The following is a 20,357-nucleotide window of genomic DNA, read 5'->3' as shown; positions in this document are numbered from 1 at the left end:
CTACAACCAGGTGGGAGACCCAGAAGAAGCTCCTGGCTCCTGGCTTCAGCCTGCTCCAGCCCCAATCACTGCAGCCATTGGGGAGTGAATCAGCGGATGGAAGATCTCTCTCTCTCTCTCTCTCTCTCTCTCTCTCTGCCACTGCCTCTCCATTTCTGTAACTGTTCCAAATAAATATTTTTAAAAATTTGTTAGGTTCCTAGTTTTTTGTACTTTAAGGGATAAACATAGCTCAAGATTTCCTTTATACATCATTTCTAGACTTGAAAGCTGGCATTTTACCTACTATACTCTGTGTTCTTCCTAAAACACAATCCAGTGTAACCAGCCAGAATGGAAAGCCAATGAGACTATAGAATTTTATGACAAAGCAACACACTTAATTTCACCATTGTTGCTGGATCAATTCCCATAGACTGACAGAGAAAGTATGTGAAGCTCTATTCTTACCTCCTGCTGTAGCTAAGAATTCTGTAATTTCTTGAAATTGGATTATGGAATCAGTTGACTTTTACAGCCCTTTAAGGCCCCAAATTATCAGACCCCCAGTCAGCTAATATCGCCTTAAGCATAGAATTATATTTCCTTCCATTTCCACTTGCAAATTAGGTATTTATTGTAGGGCCTTTTAGAAGAGAGAAGGGGCCAGCATTGTGGTACAGAGGACTAGGCTTCCACCAGAATCCCATCAGAGTGCCAGTTTGAGTTCCACCTGCTCTACTTCCAATCCAGCTCCCTACTAGTGCACCTGAGCAGGCAGCAGAGGATGACCTTTGTGCTAGGATCCCTACACCCAAATCGGAAACCCAGATGTAGTTTCTGGATCCTAGTTTCAGCTTGGCACAGCACTGTCCATTGTGGCCATTTGTTGAGGAGTGAACCAACAGATGAAAGATCTCTCTCTCTCTCTCTCTCTCTGTTACTTCCTTTCAAGTAAATAAATCTTTAAAAAAAAAAAAGCTGGGGGGGACAAAGAGGGGCTGGTGCTGTGGCGTAGCAGGTGAAGCCACCCCCTGCAGTGCTGGCATCCCATTTGGGTGCCGGTTCCAGTCCCAGCTGCTCCACTTCCAATCAAGCTCTCTGCTATGGCCTGGGAAAGCAGTCGAAGATGTCCAAGTCCTTGGGCCCCTGCACCCATGGAGGAGACCCAGAGGAAGCTCCTGGCTCCTGGCTTCATTCAGAACAGCTCTGGCCATTGTGGCCCATTTGGGAGTGAATCTCTCTCTCTCTCTATCTCTCTCTCTCTCTCTCTCTCTCTGCCTCACCTTCTCTCTGTGTGTAACTCTGACTTTCAAATAAATAAATAAATCTTTTTTTAAAAGGGGTGGGGGACAGAGAGACAAAAAGAAGCCAACAAATGTTGAATCTTTCTTACCATTTCTAATGGTGTTGTTGGCTCTCTTAACCCATAAACTTCCTATCCAGTCTTCAAAGACATGATGGCCACCATTTTGCCACACCACTTAAATAAAGTCACCTCCTTTATACTCTTCAATGTCTCTTTCCTTGACATCATCAAATAAATACATCTATTAAAGGTTCTGCTACATGTAGTCCCTCATTTTCACATACAAGTTGCAAATTAGTTACAATACAGGTTTAGCTATATGAAATAAAGACCTTAGTTAATATACCTCTAAAAAACAGAAATTACATTCTCTCTCTCACAATAGCAGCTGTATGAAAGAAAGGAGGATAAATAGTGCATCACCATCTTTTAAGGACATGTCTTCATAAGTATCACATACTATTTATACTCACAAAACCTGGTTAGAACATACTCCCATGGCCACTCTTAAATTCAAGGAAAGCTGGTAAGTAGATGGCTATATAACCCACTAAAAATCCCAGAGTTCTCTTACTGTAGAAGAGAGAGGAAAGGGAAATCAGCGAGAGCCAGTCTCTTCTGTCACTCTTCCCCAAGTCTTTCCCCTTATTCAACAGAGAATGTATGTATTAATTCTCTTAAAATAGAATGCCTTTAATAACTCTCTTAATCAAGACTGATATGAGTCCTAACTGCCCAGGGCATAAAAAAAAAAAAAAATAAGTTCCTCCATAGTATGACCTTCATGGCTTCTTAACCACACTTCTTTAAAAGCCAAGCTCCAGGCTGCCCCCTCTGTTTTCTAAACTGTCACTGATGTAGTTTAGCATTTGATTGTTCTCTAATGTTTTATGTCTGTATGTATTGTCTACAACGACTAATGTGCTCATAATAAGAAAGTTTCAGGATTTATTATCTATATGTATTTTACCTCATAATACATATTAAAGTGTTAATCTCATAGAGAGTGCTTAACAAATATTGATTTTTGGATCTGAATTCTAACTCTTTAGGCATATAAGAATTATAGGGGTAATAACTTAAAAGCACAACAAAGAATCTATTTCCTCTATGCTATGGTTTGGTAAATGTGCTGTTTAGGGTAGGAATCCTCTTACAAGAAAATTTCCAAGAGTTCACAAATACTTCTCTTTTTGAAAACATATATTTCTTCACTTTCTTAATAATAAAAATTTAAATTTAAAAAAAAATTAGAAAATATAAATAGGGATATAAAAGCCTATATAATCCTTACAAGAATAGATCACCATTAATAATACTTTGGTTTATATTCTTCAATGAAATATATTATTTCAAATACATTTCCATAAAAATTGCATGCTTTGGGAGTGAATTATCAAAAAACTTTTAGAGAACTGCCTTAAACAGATTTGATTATCTTTCTTATTCATATGTAACAGGGCTTCCTCAAACCTGCCAACATCCTTCTCTTTTATAAAGGCATACATTTAAGCTGATTTTATGCTTTCAAGGTTTACTAGAGACAAATGCTTGGCATGGCTTTCAGGGGTACAGTGACAAATCACACCATCTACCATCATAAAACAAAGCATATAGTATTTTATGTGCTTTTTTTCTACTCTATGGGTTATGAGCATCAATATATAAATTTTCAAGAAAAAAGAGATACCTGCACCATAAATTTGTATTCATTTATGTTTCAATATAGTTTGTAGTCTTCACAATTCTTGGCAAGAGACAATACTCTTTCAATTTTCAAATAAAATGTCAAAAAGACACATTTTCCCTTTAGAATGTTAATCACTAAATTATAACTTCTTCATTGTAGATTTATGATGAAAATAAAATAAATAAATTGTAAAGATTTTAAGCTATTAGGAAAAAAGAGCAGTATATAAAGGTGAAATATTATTTGATATATGCATTCAAGATTCATTTTGAAGTACAGCATTGTATCGCATACATACAGGTATTTCTCAATATAATTACTCAATAAAAATTGAATCATTCATCATTTCCCTTTTCTCAGTAATGAGTCTCCCACTGATAGTGAATGGCCACCCATTTGTTTCAAAAGGCAAAATTAAAGGCATGAAGATTCCTTATGGAAATCTCAGAAAGAAATCCACCCACAGCGCACAAAAGGATTGCAAAAATGAACACCATACATGATATGAAATCAGGAGGAGATACTATGCTGATAAATAGCTCCATTCCTTTATCTCTGACTTATCAAACTGTTATTGCTATCTTATTTGCCATATTGGCATTTGGCAGTATTAGCAAACTAAAGAAACAATTGACTCTTAGGCAAAATGTGAACGATTGTCAAGTACTAATGAGAATATGGATGTTCGTTACATTATTCACTCTACTTTTCTGTAGTTTCTAAACTTATAATAAAAAATAATTGCTTTACCTCAAAGTTCTAATCATATCTATTTTGCAAACTAATATGTAACTCTTTGTTAGCCAGATTTTGTTCCAGCAAACCAATTCACCTTATTACTCTCTATACTTTTAAAAAATAAGCTGTCAGAGTGGTACCTTGTGTTAACTAAGTCAGCCAACAAGAAAACCCTTCCTTCATTATCCATTTCCTCTATAATTTCTAGGACCTATTTAAAGAATGTATCACACATGTTTATTTGCCCAGGCAACCTCTAACACTCTCCAATTATTTATATTACTCTGGAAAAAGATTTTCTGGACTCTTCTACTTGTAAGCTCATGGATTTTCATGCAAATATATATCATTTTCATAGAAATTATTAATTCTTCTTGCCTTATAGTAAGACCTTTTCTTTTGATAATTATATTGAAGGAAAAGGGTAGCAAAACAGACATTTTTATGAAGTTCAATTGACAACTCAAAGAATCCAACACACCAGATCTTGAAAAAAATTTTAAAAAACAACTAGTATTTACTGAGCACTCATTGATTTCCTACTCCTGGACTAAGAACTTTAGTTTAATTCCTCTTGCCATTTAATTATCATAATAGCCACTACTCTATGTTTACTCTCTCTCTGAAAAGAAACTTCACCTGTCTCAGAGAACTGGCATGTGATATATTACTGTCTTCTTGAAAAGCTTAGACATTTACATTGCTGTCAGCCCAGTCACTGGATCCTATTTGAGATGATTTTCTTACATATTCAAGACTTCTTCATTTTCATTTCCACTTTGAATTCTCTGTTTCTGGGGTCCATGAATATATCTTGTGAGCAGAAACCTTGTACTCTATGCTGTCGCCCCTTCCTCTTGCTATTAAGTCACTTAGGTCCACAAAATGTCTCTCCACATTTGTTTAGGCTAGATAATAATAACGCTCTTCATATTTCTGAGTTACTGTTCATCATCCATTGTGTTCTTCCAGATAATTCTCTCATGCATACCCTCTACCCAAGACTACAGCCATCTGCCTTCCATATGCAAAGTAGGTGAAAACAGACCTCAACCTTTCCAGGGGTTTCATGAGGTTTTGTTGTTCCTTGAATTCATTTTTACCTCTTGATTCTTTAGTTTCTCCAGTTGACTTAGGGTTTCAACCACCTTGACTCATGTACCATTTTCATAACAACTAGAACCTTTGATGTTGCTCATTTGCTTATTATTTTTGAATAAGCTATGCTTAAGGATAAATCCATGATTTGTGTTAAATTCTAAAGTCATGGTCAGAGGTTATATAATAAATAAACCAGAAACAACCAAGGTCATGTGATGGGGAAAATATGCCCTACAGTTCTGTGGACAAGTCCCTACAACAGAAGCAGTTGGTGTTACCATGTAATCGCCTTTTGGCCCAGGATGCAGTTGACAATGACATAAATCAGAACATATATTTTAAGTCATCTGTCTTCCCTTATCACCTACATTCTAGAAACACAGATCTGTGCACTGAACTGCTAACAAAAGTTAGTTATAGCTTTACATCATGGGCTCTATATTTTTACAGAACAAGCTTCATAATATTTCCTATTCTCTAATATCTAAAAGTCCTGAACATGGAAAAAATACCTTCTTGGGTGCATCAGCTGTACCTACTAACTAAGCTTTCTGGGCCTCAACAATCTTGGGCTTCACTTGGTCCAAACATACTGTCAAAGCCACAGGCTATATGATTCACGATTAACTTATGATAGCTGTCCATCAGCAGGTCTGAGATTCCACTATGGTTGGTGTGGCCAGAGCCTGATAACACCTTTCACCCATGTGCAGCTATCACTTTGATGAGATTTTCATTGCATGTCCCTTTGTATTATTGAATACAAGTGATCTACCTTGTCTTTGTCAGAACTCACTACCCTCATTTTTACAGTATATACTGCTTTTAATTTAGATAGGACTGAGAAGTATTTACTTAAGGTCAGGTTGACCCAAATTAAAATGGGCACTTACATAAAAATAGCCATTCACCAACAGACAAAGCATTCACATGCTGTATCACACAACTCTGTTAAGAATAAAAGAAGTGACTTCATGATTAATAATATAGACATTAAAGGGATAATAAATGAATACTAGCAGCAAATTCATGCTAATAAATAAGAAAACTTACATGAAGCTAGGTTAAAATCCATTTAAAAAATACAACATACCAAAATTAATCCAAGAAGAAACAGAAAATTATCGTCTCCTCACAGAGACACCAATTTGAACTGCTGTGTACACAAGTCACTTTCTCAAAAGCTATGGAAGCCAAGTGAGAGACCACAGTGCCTTGTTTTAGTATAATAAGAAAAGTAACATTGAAGGAAGCAGTAAAGAATTTTCCACATCACTCCTCCTCTAGATCCAAGCAGCGCAGCAAGAAGAGTGACACCCTGCCTCCCCTTTGGAGGAAGGAAAGGGTATTAAGTCTAGTCCTTAGAATTGGATCTTAGTGTCCAGCCCATTGTTATAAACTTCAAGATCAGACAGTACTCCATGGACTGATTTTCGCTCCTTTGTCAAAAATAAGTTGGTTGTAGATGTTTGGGTTGGTTTCAGGAGTTTCTATTCTGTTTTAAAGAGGAAGAATATGTGACAGAAAGCCTAAGTGGTCCAAAGAGCCTGAAATACTTGCTCTCTGGCCATTTATAGGAAAACTGTCAAACCTCCTCTACAGCAGTAGTATACTCCAAATCAACTGGAATGATTTTCTTGCCCAGAGGACATTTGGCTATGTCTGGATGTATTTTTGGTTGTTAGAGCTAAAGAGAAATGCAGAAACTGGTGCATAGTGGGAAGATAGCAAGGAGCTGCTGAATGCACAGGCTTCCCACACAACAAATAACTGTGTACTCTAAAGTGTCAGTGTTGCCGAGGTTGACAACCATCTCAATTATCCTGCAATCACTGCCTATGGGACTCCATTGATATTTATGAATCTTGTGAGCATTCACACCAGAATAAGTTTTAATATTTTAAAAATATAATCAATGCATTTATTTTTATAATGTGAGGACTTAACACTGCTGATACTCCCAATATAGAAATGGTTACATACACAGTCCCATTGCTTATGTGTACATATGAGAAGTCTCACTGAGAGAACAATCCACATGAGATTTTCCAGTGAGATTGGAATTATATTTATCAGTCTTTGATCACAAAAACAGGTCTGCCTTATTAATTTTTAGTCCTTAATTTTAAGATTATGCTTCTCAGGGCCAGCGCTGTCGTACAGCAGGTTAACACCCTGGCATAAAGCACTGGCATCCCATATGGGTGCTGGTTCGAGTCCCGGCTGCTACATTTCCAATCCAGCTCTCTGCTATGGTCTGGGAAAGCAGCAGAAAATGCCCAAGTCCTTGGGCCCCCGCACCTGCATGGGAGACCCAGAAGAAGCTTCTGGCTTCAGATCGGCACAGCTCCTCCCATTGTGGCCAATTGGGGAGTGAACCAGCGGATGGAAGACCAGTCTCTCTCTCTCTCTCTCTCTCTGCCTCTCCTCTCTGTCTAACTCTGACTTGCAAATAAAGAAATAAATCTTTAAAAAAAAGCTTATGCTTCTCTAATCCTTTATTGTCATCACAAAAAGTTTGTATACAATATTTTTACTGTAACTCCATTTTCAATGTCTTACTTTCCTTTTGAATAATTTAATCAACAAAAGGCATATGTAAAATTGTCTTATGTACAATGAAACCTGTGGGTATTTTTAGTACTCATTTGTCACTGGTATCTTTTAATTCAAATGCAACATCTTTATCACATGGATCCTTATGCATGTTTGTGGCAGGCTGTCAAACTGAATGGCATATATTTCTAGTTGCTTCCCTCATATCCACTCTCATATTCCATAATAAGAGAATCCAGGTGCTTCCAGATTAGTGCTATGTTTTATGTTTTCTCTAAAGATTTTCCTACTAGTCCATTACACTGGTACTAGGCCATAACATTGGCCATTGACAAATAAGCAGATGTGACTGTGTGGTCTTCTGAAAAAAACTCTTCAAAAGGGATCATTCTTTTTTTTTGTTTTGTTTTTTGATTTTTGTTTTTGTTTGTTTTTTGTTTTTTTTTTAACTTTTATTTAATGAATATAAATTTCCAAAGTACGGCTTATGGATTACAATGGCTTCCCCCCCATAACGTCCCTCCCACCCGCAACCCTCCCCTTTCCCATTCCCTCTCCCCTTCCATTCACATGAGGATTCATTTTCAATTCTCTTTATATACAGAAGATCAGTTTAGCATACATTAAGTAAAGATTTCAACAGTTTGCTCCCACACAGAAACATAAAGTGAAAAATAATAGATGATTTTTTTTAAATGATGATGAAATCAGATCAGACCTATTGTCATGTTTAATCCCAGTGAGAGTCAAGTTGGGAATTGATAATTTCTTTTCTTTTTTTTTAACAGAAGATCAGTTTAGTATGCATTAAGTAAAGATTTCAACAGTTTGCACCCCCATAGAAACACAAAGTGAAATATACTGTTTGAGTACTCGTTATAGCATTAAATCTCAATGCACAGCACATTAAGGACAGAGATCCTACATGAGGAGTAAGTGCACAGTGACTCCTGTTGTTGACTTTACAAATTGACACTCCTGTTTATGGCATCAGTAATCTCCCTATGCACCAGTCATGAGTTTCCAAGGCTATGGAAGCCCTCTGAGTTCTCCGACTCTTATCTTGTTTAGACAAGGTCATAGTCAAAGTGGAGGTTCTCTCCTCCCTTCAGAGAAAGGTACCTCCAAAACGGATCATTCTTACCTGGATTTGTCTTTGCATGTTTCAATCTTTGCTCTTCCCCCAATTCCTGACCTTGTAAGGAGATTCAATCAATAGTCAGTGTCTCTTATGACCATGAGGATGAAAACCTCAGTCTAAAGAGGACACAGCAGAAAAACCACAATGATTCTGGCCTCCCCTGTGGCTCTAATGTCTGCACTAGCCTTGGATTGGTTATTTCTCAGATTATTAAGTGAGAAAAAAATGACTATTGGTTTTGAAACAAAAAGACTTTAAAATAGCTATTTTAGGAAAACCTAATGAACTTCAAGAGAACATAGAGAAACATTTAATACTTGACAGAGAGATATGGAAGTAATTAAAATAAATCAAACATAAATCCTTCAACTAAAAAGTAAATTAAATTAAATTTAAAATGAGATAGAAAACATCAATAGTGAAATAAATCAAATAGAAGAAAGAATCAGTGAACACAAAGACAGACTATTGGAAAACACATAGTTGGAGAAGATTCAAATGCACAGTGAGATTCAAATCATCCTAGTCTACCCAAGAAAGATTATAATCAAGCCCTTGAAGATTAAAGATAAAAAGAGGGTTCTCAAAGCTGTGAGAGAAAACAAGTCACACACAACGTAGTTACAATTGACCTGACTAAAGATTTCTCACAGATGAGGAGAGAGTGAGCTGAGATTTTCACAGTACTAAATAAAAAATGCCAGTCAATAATACTGTACCCAGCGAAGCTGTCCTTCAAATATGAGGGAAAAAAAACACATTCTGAGAAAACATGGCTCCTGGCTTCGGATTGGCTCAGCTCCAGCCATTGTGGCCATCTGGAGAGTAAATCAGCAGATGGAAGACCTCTCTCTCTCTCTCTCTCTCTCTATTTCTCTCTCTGTCTCTGTAAGTCTGCCTTCAAATAATTTTTTTAAATGAAATGGAAGGCATCAATAGCAGAATAGGGCAAACAGAACAAAGAATCCATGATCTCAGTGACAGGCTATTTGAAATTACACAGTTGGAGGAGAAATTAACAAGTTGGAAAATATCAAGAGGTAGAAATAATGAGGTAAAATGGAAAAGCAAAACCTCAAAATGTGCAGAGGAATACAGTACAAGTATAGAGTTCTTCAAAAATATTATTAGCCTTTTTTGCTTCTTTTCCTACCTTTATAATCAGTGTCAAGTCATTAGCACTTCAAAAACACTGGCTGTAAACAAACGATGCTTATTGTAAGCCTCATGATAACCACAAAACAAAAATCTATAGTATACATTATAAAAATGAATAATCAAAGAATCAAAGCACACTGCTAAAGATAAAAATTAACCACAAAGGAGGATTGTAAAGAGGGAAAATGAAATTAAATTAAATTTTAAAATAAGCATCAAAATGGCAATAGTAGGACCCTACCTATCAATTATCGTAAGTGTAAATGGATTAAATTCTCTATTTAAAAGATACAGAGTGGGGGCCAGCACTGTGGCACAACATATTAGGCCATCGGCTGCAGCGCCAGCATCTCATATAAATTCCAGAATGAGTCCCTCCTGCTCCTTTACCAACCCTGCACCCTACTAATGTGCCTGGGAAAGCAGTTGAAGATGGTCAAATCCTTGGGTCCCTGCCACATAGGAGACGCAGATGAAGCTCCTGGTTCTTGGCTTCAGCTTGTCACTCTCTCTATCTCTATCTCTATCTCTCTCTGTCTCTCTGTCTCTCCCCCCACCCCTCTCTCTGTAACTCTACCTTTCAAATAAATAAATCAATATTTAAAAAAATAGAGAAAGTGATTTAATGGACAAAAAAAAAAAAGTCTGTTTTGCTTATAAGATGTTCACTTCACAATTAAGTACACACATAGCTAAAAGTAAAAGGACAGAATAAGTTATTCCACGCAAACAAAACCTAAAAGAAAGCATGAGTAGCAAATTGTATATAAGATCAAAATAGGAGGGTCCGCCATGTTCCCCGGCGGGGCCGCCGCTTGGCTCTGGTAGCCGCCGCCCCCGCCCCCAAACCCCTCCCGGCCCAACGCCTAGCTGAGCCCCGGGCCCAGCATGGCCGCCCCGGAGCCGGCGCGGGCCGCACCGCCCCCACCCCCGCCCCCGCCGCCCCCTCCCGGGGCTGACCGCGTCGTCAAAGCTGTCCCTTTCCCTCCAACACATCGTTTGACATCTGAAGAAGTATTTGATGTGGACGGGATACCCAGGGTTGATGTTTTGAAGAACCACTTAGTAAAAGAAGGTCGAGTAGATGAAGAAATTGCACTTAGAATTATCAATGAGGGTGCTGCCATCCTTCGGAGAGAGAAAACCATGATAGAAGTAGAAGCTCCAATTACAGTGTGTGGTGATATCCATGGCCAATTTTTTGATCTGATGAAACTGTTTGAAGTAGGAGGATCACCTGCTAATACACGATACCTTTTTCTTGGTGATTATGTGGACAGAGGTTACTTTAGTATAGAGTGTGTCTTATATTTATGGGTCTTAAAGATTCTGTACCCAAGCACATTATTTCTTCTGAGAGGAAACCATGAATGCAGACACCTTACTGAATATTTTACCTTTAAACAGGAATGTAAAATTAAATATTCAGAAAGAGTCTATGAAGCTTGTATGGAAGCTTTTGATAGCCTGCCTCTTGCTGCACTTTTAAACCAACAGTTTCTTTGTGTTCATGGTGGACTTTCACCCGAAATACACACACTGGATGATATTAGGAGATTAGATAGATTCAAAGAGCCACCTGCATTTGGACCAATGTGTGACTTGCTATGGTCCGATCCTTCTGAAGATTTTGGAAATGAAAAATCACAGGAACATTTTAGTCACAATACAGTTCGAGGATGTTCTTATTTTTATAACTATCCAGCAGTGTGTGAATTTTTGCAAAACAATAATTTGTTATCGATTATTAGAGCTCATGAAGCTCAAGATGCAGGCTATAGAATGTACAGAAAAAGTCAAACTACAGGGTTCCCTTCATTAATAACGATTTTTTTGGCACCTAATTACTTAGATGTCTACAATAATAAAGCTGCTGTATTAAAGTATGAAAATAATGTGATGAATATTCGACAGTTTAACTGTTCTCCACATCCTTACTGGTTACCCAATTTTATGGATGTCTTCACATGGTCTTTACCATTTGTTGGGGAAAAAGTGACCAAAATGTTGGTAAATGTCTTGAGTATTTGCTCTGATGATGAACTAATGACTGAAGGTGAAGACCAATTTGATGTAGGTTCAGCTGCAGCCCAGAAAGAAATCATAAGAAACAAAATTCGAGCAATTGGCAAGATGGCAAGAGTCTTCTCTGTTCTCAGGGAGGAGAGTGAAAGTGTGCTGACACTCAAGGGCCTGACTCCCACAGGATGTTGCCTAGTGGAGTGTTGGCTGGAGGACGGCAGACCCTACAAAGTGGTAATGATGTTATGCAACTTGCTGTGCCTCAGATGGACTGGGGCAAACCTCAATCTTTTGCTAACAATACACATAATGCATGCAGGGATTTTCTTCTGCTTTTTTTTTTAACTTTTATTTAATGAATATAAATTTCCAAAGTACGACTTATGGATTACAATGGCTTCCCCCCCATACTGTCCCTCCCACCCACAACCCTCCCCTTTCAAACCCCCTCTCCCCTTTCATTCACATCAAGATTCATTTTCGATTATCTTAATATACAGAAGATCAGCTTAGTATACATTAAGTAAGGATTTTAACAGTTTGCTCCCACACAGAAACATAAAGTGAAAAATAATATATGATTTTTTAAATGATGATGAAATCAGATCAGACCTATTGTCATGTTTAATCCCAGTGAGAGTCAAGTTGGGAATTGATAATTTCTTTCTTTCTTTTTTTTTTTTTTTACAGAAGATCAGTTTAGTATGCATTAAGTAAAGATTTCAACAGTTTGCACCCCCATAGAAACACAAAGTGAAATATACTGTTTGAGTACTCGTTATAGCATTAAATCTCAATGCACAGCACATTAAGGACAGAGATCCTACATGAGGAGTAAGTGCACAGTGACTCCTGTTGTTGACTTTACCAATTGACACTCCTGTTTATGGCATCAGTAATCTCCCTATGCTCCAGTCATGAGTTTCCAAGGCTATGGAAGCCCTCTGAATTCTCTGACTCTTATCTTGTTTAGACAAGATCATACTAAAAGTGGAGATTCTCTCCTCCCTTCAGAGAAAGGCACCTCCTTCTTTGAAGACCTGTTCTTTCCACTGGGATCTCACTCACAGAGATCTTTTGCCAGAGTGTCTTGGCTTTATATGCCTGAAATACTCTCATGGGCTTTTCAGCCAGATCCGAATGCCTTTAGGGCTGATTCTGAGGCCAGAGTGCTATTTAGGACATCTGCTATTCTATGAGTCTGCTGAGTATCTCACCTCCCATGTTGGATCACTCTCCCCTTTATTTATTCTATCGGTTAGTGTTAGCAGGTACTAGACTTGTTTATGTGCTCCCTTTGACTCTTAGTCCTTTCATTATGATCAATTGTGAACTGAAATTGATCACTTGGAATAGTGAGATGGCATTGGTACATGCCACCTTGATGGGATTGAATTGGAATCCCCTGGTATGTTTCTAACTCTACCATTTGGGGCAAGTCGGCTTGAGCATGTCCCAAATTATACATCTCTTCCCTCTCTTATTCCCACTCTTATGTTTAACATGGGTCACATTTCAGTTAATTTCCAACACTTAAGAATAACTGTGTATTAATTACAGAATTAAACCAGTCATATTAAGTAGAACAGACAAAAAAACTACTAAGAGGGATAATGTATTAAGTTGTCCATTAACACTCAGGGCTATGCTGATCAAGTCACCGTTTCCCATAGTGTCCATTTCACTTCAACAGGTTTCCTTTTCGGTGTTCAGTCAGTTGTCACCGATCAGGGAGAACATATGGTATTTGTCCCTCTGGGACTGGCTTATTTCACTCAGCATGATGTGTTCCAGATTCCTCCATCTTGTTGCAAATGACTGGATTTCGTTGTTTCTTACTGCGGTATAGTATTCTAAAGAGTACATGTCCCATAATTTCTTTATCCACTCTACCGTTGATGGGCATTTAGGTTGGTTCTAGGTCTTAGCTATTGTGAATTGAGCTGCAATAAACATTAGGGTGCAGACCGCTTTTTTGTTTGCCAATTTAAACTCCTTTGGGTAAATTCCAAGGAGTGGGATGGCTGGGTCGAACGGTAGGATTACCTTCAGGTTTCTGAGGAATCTCCAGACTGACTTCCATAGTGGCTTGACCAGTTTGCATTCCCACCAACAGTGGGTTAGTGTCCCTTTTTCCCCACATCCTCGCCAGCATCTGTTGTTGGTAGATTTCTGCATGTGAGCCATTCTAACCGGGGTGAGGTGAAACCTCATTGTGCTTTTGATTTGCATTTCCCTGATTGCTAATGACCTTGAACATTTTTTCATGTGTCTGTTGGCCATTTGGATTTCCTCTTTTGAAAAATGTCTATTGAGGTCCTTGGCCCATCTCTTAGGTGGGTTGTTGGTTTTGTTTTTGTGGAGTTTCTTGATCTCTTTGTAGATTCTGGTTATTAACCCTTTATCTGTTGCATAGTTTGCAAATATTTTTTCCCATTCTGTTGGTTGTCTCTTCACTCTCCTGACTGTTTCTTTTGCAGTACAGAAACTTCTCAATTTGATGCAATCCCAATAGTTGATTTTGGCTTTGACTGCCTGTGCCTCCCGGGTCTTTTCCAGAAATTCTTTGCCTGTGCCAATATCTTGAAGGGTTTCTCCAATGTTCTCTAGTAACTTGATGGTGTCAGGTCGTAGATTTAGGTCTTTAATCCATGTTGAGTGGATTTTTGTGTAAGGTGTAAGGTAGGGGTCTTGCTTCATGCTTCTGCACGTGGAAATCCAATTTTCCCAGCACCATTTATTGAATAGACTGTCCTTGCTCCAGGAATTAGTTTTAGATCCTTGATCAAATATAAGTTGGCTGTAGATGTTTGGGTTGATTTCTGGTGTTTCAATTCTGTTCCATTGGTCTATCCATCTGTTTCTGTACCAGTACCATGCTGTTTTGATTACAACTGCCCTGTAGTATGTCCTGAAATCTGGTATTGTGATGCCTCCGGCTTTGTTTTTGTTGTACAAGATTGCTTTAGCTATTCGAGGTCTCTTGTGCCTCCATATGAATTTCAGCATCATTTTTTTCTACATCAGAGAAGAATGTCTTTGGTATCTTGATTGGGATTGCATTGAATCTATAAATTGCTTTTGGGAGAATGGACATTTTGATGATATTGATTCTTCCAATCCATGAGCATGGAAGATTTTTCCATTTCTTGGTGTCCTCTTCTATTTCTTTCTTTAAGGTTTTGTAATTTTCATCGTAGAGATCTTTAACGTCCTTGGTTAAATTTATTCCAAGGTATTTGATTGTTTTTGTAGCTATTGTGAATGGGATTGATGTTAGAAGTTGTTCCTCAGCCATGGCATTGTCTGTGTATACAAAGGCTGTTGAATTTTGTGCATTGATTTTATACCCTGCTACTTTGCCAAACTCTTCTATGAGTTCCAATAGTTTCTTAGTAGAGTTCTTTGGGTCCCTTAAATAAAGAATCATGTCATCTGCAAAGAGGGATAATTTGAGTTCTTCCTTCCCAATTTGTATCCCTTTAATTTCTTTTTCTTGCCTAATAGCTCTGGCTAGAACCTCCAGAACTATATTGAATAGCAGTGGTGAGAGTGGACATCCCTGTCTGGTACCAGATCTCAGTGGAAATGCTTCCAACTTTTACCCATTCAATAGGATGTTGGCTGTGGGTTTTTCATAGATTGCTTTGATTGTATTGAGGAATGTTCCTTCCAAACCCAGTTTGTTTAGAGTTTTCATCATGAACGGGTGTTGTATTTTATCAAATGCTTTCTCAGCATCTATTGAGATAATAATATGGTTTTTCTTCTGCAGTCTGTTAATGTGGTGTATCACATTGTTTGTCTTGCGCACATTAAACCATCCCTGCATACCAGGGATAAATCCCACTTGGTCTGGGTGGATGATCTTTCTTTTTTTTTTTTCTTTTTTTGTGCTAATGAAGGAGGATGATTTCTTTTTTTTTTAACTTTTATTTAATGCATATAAATTTCCAAAGTACGACTTATGGATTACAATGGCTTCCCCCACATAACGTCCCTCCCACCCACAACCGTCCCCTTTCCCACTCCCTCTCCCCTTCCATTCACATCAAGATTCATTTTCGATTATCTTAATATACAGAAGATCAGCTTAGTATACATTAAGTATGGATTTCAACAGTTTGCTCCCACACAGAAACATAACGTGAAAAATAATAGATGATTTTTTTAAATGATGATGAAATCAGATCAGACCTATTGTCATGTTTAATCCCAGTGAGAGTCAAGTTGGGAATTGATAATTTCTTTTTTTTTTTTTTACAGAGGATCAGTTTAGTATGCATTAAGTAAAGATTTCAACAGTTTGCACCCCCATAGAAACACAAAGTGAAATATATTGTTTGAGTACTCATTATAGCATTAAATCTCAATGCACAGCACATTAAGGACAGAGATCCTACATGAGGAGTAAGTGCACAGTGACTCCTGTTGTTGACTTTACCAATTGACACTCCTGTCTATGGCATCAGTAATCTTCCTATGCTCCAATCATGAGTTTCCAAGGCTATGGAAGCCCTCTGAGTTCTCCGACTCTTATCTTGTTTAGACAAGGTCATAGTCAAAGTGGAGGTTCTCTCCTCCCTTCAGAGAAAGGTACCTCCTTCTTTGAAGACCTGTTCTTTCCACTGGGATCTCACTCGCAGAGATCTTTTGCCAGAGTGTCTTGGCTTTCCATGACTGAAATACTCTCATGAGCTTTTCAGCCAGCTCCGAATGCCTTTAGGGCTGATTCTGAGGCCAGAGTGCTATTTAGGACATCTGCCATTCTACGAGTCTGCCGAGCATCTCACTTCCCATGTTGGATCACTCTCTCCTTTATTTACTCCATCAGTTAGCGTTAGCAGGTACTAGACTTGTCTATGTGCTCCCTTTGACTCCCAGTCCCTTCACCATGACCAACTGTGAACTGAAACTGATCACTTGGAACAGTGAGATGGCATTGGTACATGCCACCTCGATGGGATTGAATTGGAATCCCCTGGTATGTTTCCAACTCCACCACTTGGGGCAAGTCAGCCTGAGCATGTCCCAAATTATACATCTCTTCCCTCTCCCATTCCCACCACCATGTTCAACAGGGATCACATTTCAGTTAATTTTCAACACTTAAGAATAACTGTGCATCAATTACAGAATTAAACCAGTCATATTAAGTAGAACAGATAAAAAAAACTACTAAGAGGGATAATGTATTTAGTTGTTCATTAACAGTCAGGGCTATGATCTTTCTGATGTGTTGTTGCATTCTATTGGCGAGAATTTTATTGATGATTTTTGCATCTATGTTCATCAGGGATATTGGTCTGTAATTCTCTTTCAGTGCTGCATCTTTTTCCGGCTTAGGAATTAAGGTGATGCTGGCTTCATAGAAAGAATTTGGGAGGATTCCCTCTTCTTTGATTGTTCTGAATAGTTTGAGAAGAATTGGAGTTAGTTCTTCTTTAAATGTCTGGTAGAGTTCAGCAGTGAATCCATCTGGTACTGGGCTTTTCTTTGTTGGGAGGGCCTTTATTACTGTTTCAATTTCTGTCTCAGTTATGGGTCTGTTTAGGTTCTCTATGTCTTCCTGGTTCAATTTAGGTAGATTGCATGTGTCCAGGAATCTATCCATTTCTGATAGGTTTCCCTGTTTGCTGGAATACAGGTCCTTGTAGTAATTTCTGATGATTCTTTTTATTTCTGTGGTATCTGTTGTTACATTTCCTTTTTCATCTCTGATTTTATTGATTTGGGTCTTTTCTCTTCTTTTTTTAGTTAGTTGGGCCAATGGGGTGTCAATTTTGTTTATTTTTTTTTTTCAAAAAACCAGCTCTTCGTTTGGCTGATTTTTTGTAATGTTTTTCTTGATTCAATCCTGTTGATTTCTTCTCTGATTTTAATTATTTCTCTTCTCCTACTAGATTTGGGTCTGGTTTGCTGTAGGTTTTCTAGATCCTTGAGGTGAATTGAAAGCTCATCTATTTGGTGCCTTTCCAATTTCTTGATGCAGGCACCTATTGATATAAACTTTCCTCTTAACACTGCTTTTGCTGCGTCCCATAAGTTTTGGTATGTTGTGCTGTTATCCTCATTTACTTCCAGAAAATTTTTGATTTCTCTTTTGATTTCTTCTATGACCCATTGTTCATTCAGGAGCATGTTGCTCAATCTCCGTGTGTTTTCGTATGCTCTAGGGATTCCTGAGTTGCTAATTTCCAACTTCATTCCTTTATGGTCTGAGAAGCTGCATGGTATGATTCTAATTCTTTTGAATTTGCTGAGACTTGCTTTATGGCCTAGTATGTGGTCAATCCTAGAGAAGGTTCCATGTACTGCTGAGAAGAATGTAAAATCTTTAGCTGTAGCATTGAAAGTTCTGTATATATCTGTTAGATCCATTTGGGCTATAGTGTCGTTTAAATCTACTGTATCCTTGTTGATCTTCTGTCCTGTTGATCTGTCTATTTCTGAGAGTGGAGTATTGAAGTCCCCCAGTACTATTGTATTGGGGTCTAAGTCTCCCTTTAAGTCCATTAATAAATCTTTTAGATAAACTGGTGCCCTGTAGTTAGGTGCATATACATTGATAATTGTTATATCTTCTTGTTGTATTGATCCCTTAATCATTATATAGTGTCCCTCTTTGTCTCTCTTAACAGTTTTTGTGGTAAAGTTTATGTTGTCCGATATTAAGATGGCTACGCCCGCTCTTTTTTCATTTCTGTTGGCATGGTATATCTTTTTCCAGCCTTTCACTTTCAGTCTGTATGGATCTTTGTTGGAAAGATGTGTTTCTTGTAAGCAGCAAATAGATGGGTTTTGTTCCTTAACCCAATCAGCCAATCGGTGTCTTTTAACTGGACAGTTCAGGCCATTCACGTTCAATGTGACTAATGATAAGTGGTAACTTTGCCCTGCCATTTGCCAAAGATAAGTTCTAATATATGCTTTGAATTCCCTGTGATCTTTTGCTGTGAGGTTTCCTTCCTTGGTTTCCTTCCTTTACCTTCTTTCTTATTGATGACCGTGTTTCTGTGTTTCTGTTTGTAACACATCTTTGAGCATCTGTTGCAGGGCTGGACGAGTGGCGACAAATTCTTTCAATTTCTGTTTGCTATGAAAAGTCTTTATTTCACCTTCATTCACAAATGATAGCTTTGCAGGATATAATATTCTGGGCTGGCAGTTTTTCTCTCTTAGTACCTGGGCTATATCTCGCCATTCCCTCCTAGCTTGTAGTGTTGCTGATGAGAAGTCAGCTGTGAGTCTGTTTGGAGATCCTCTGAGAGTAATCTGACATTTCTCTCTTGCACATTTTAGGATCTTTTCTTTATGTTTCACTCGCGTTCCAGCACTGGTGTGTTGAGTCTGCTGCTGGTGTCCCGAACTGTGGGCTCCCATGCTCTCCACGCAGGTCCGCTGTGAATCACGCATTCCGGAAGAGTTTCTTCTGCTGTTTCCTCCCTACTCTTCCTTGAACCTGCAGTATCTCCACTTTTATTAAACTATCTCTCCCCGGACTATCAGTGTGCTCCCTTCCTATTCCGCCATCTTGCCCCAGAATCGATTTTCTTCTGCTTTTTAGCTCCTGTCTCAGCAGCTGACATAGGCAGGGTATTGTATGATAGGTAGTATCTGATTAATACCTGACCAGGGCAGAAAATTGTTAGAATGGGTGATCCTTTCAGCTGAAAATCATGGTCATTTATTCAGCTTTTCATGAAGTGAAATGGGAGCAGCTCATGTCATAATGTCTGAAATATTTATTCGTTTGTCTAATAGACCTTTTTCTTTTAAAAGCACAGTTTCAGCATATGAATTAGGATTATATCCTTATTACTAAAATGGAAATGTAATTCCAAGTTTCTTATTTTTAATTTTTTTATTTATGTAACTATTAGACTGTGCGTATATTTTCAAATCCTTAATTTTTGAGTTAACAGTCTGCTTGGGCCCCAGAACATTCCTTATGCACTTCACTTACCAAAAGACTTGTGCAAGGTTTTGTACCTTGGTAAATGATGCCAAAGTTTGTTTTCTGTGGTGTTTGTCAAATGTTCTATGTATAATTGACTGTCTGTAACATGCTGTTTCCTTCCTCTGCAGATGTAGCTGCTTTCCTAAATCTGTCTGTCTTTCTTAGGTTAGCTGTATGTCTGTAAAAGTATGTTCAAAAATATTACTCTATCAGACGCTTGTCTGTCCTTTGATGTAGAAGCAGCTTTGTGGCACCTTGTTTTGAGGTTTGCTGCATTTGTAGCTGCACTTTGTGCATTCCGATTATGAATGTAACGTTAGATATTAAGTAATTGTTATAAGGGGTTGAATTTAAATCCTGTAAGTCAAAATGGAAAGGGTGTTATTAAGTGTGCCTTTATTTTGCATGAAAATAAAACAACTATACATAAAGCATTCCTGTAATCTGGCTCATTGAATATTTTATATTTTAAAGAAACTTAACTTTTTTGTGTAAATATTTGTGTTAATACCGGGTTACCTTTTTGAAAGCCCATTACAGATTACACAGATGAGAGTGATGTGAATGCTATAGACCATAAAGGGTAACTCAAGATCTAGAATTCTTTCTCTTGTGGTTGAAAAGCAAAAAATGTTATGTGGAAAAGCCTGAATTTATCTTTTATTGTAGCCACTTTTGACAGCCCTCCAAGGGTCATTGTTCT

General features: G+C 37.9%; 1 pseudogene; it reads left to right on the top strand.

The window, feature by feature from the left end:
* Positions 1 to 10,508: 10,508 nt before the first annotated feature.
* Positions 10,509 to 12,050, top strand: LOC138849869 (serine/threonine-protein phosphatase 2B catalytic subunit beta isoform pseudogene; annotated as a pseudogene).
* The last annotated feature ends 8,307 nt before the right edge of the window (positions 12,051 to 20,357 follow it).

This window comes from Oryctolagus cuniculus, chromosome 5 (assembly GCF_964237555.1).
Source record: "Oryctolagus cuniculus chromosome 5, mOryCun1.1, whole genome shotgun sequence".
NCBI lineage: Eukaryota > Metazoa > Chordata > Mammalia > Lagomorpha > Leporidae > Oryctolagus > Oryctolagus cuniculus.
Note: the sequence above shows the minus strand (reverse complement) of the source record. Positions and strands in the feature narration are given on the sequence as shown.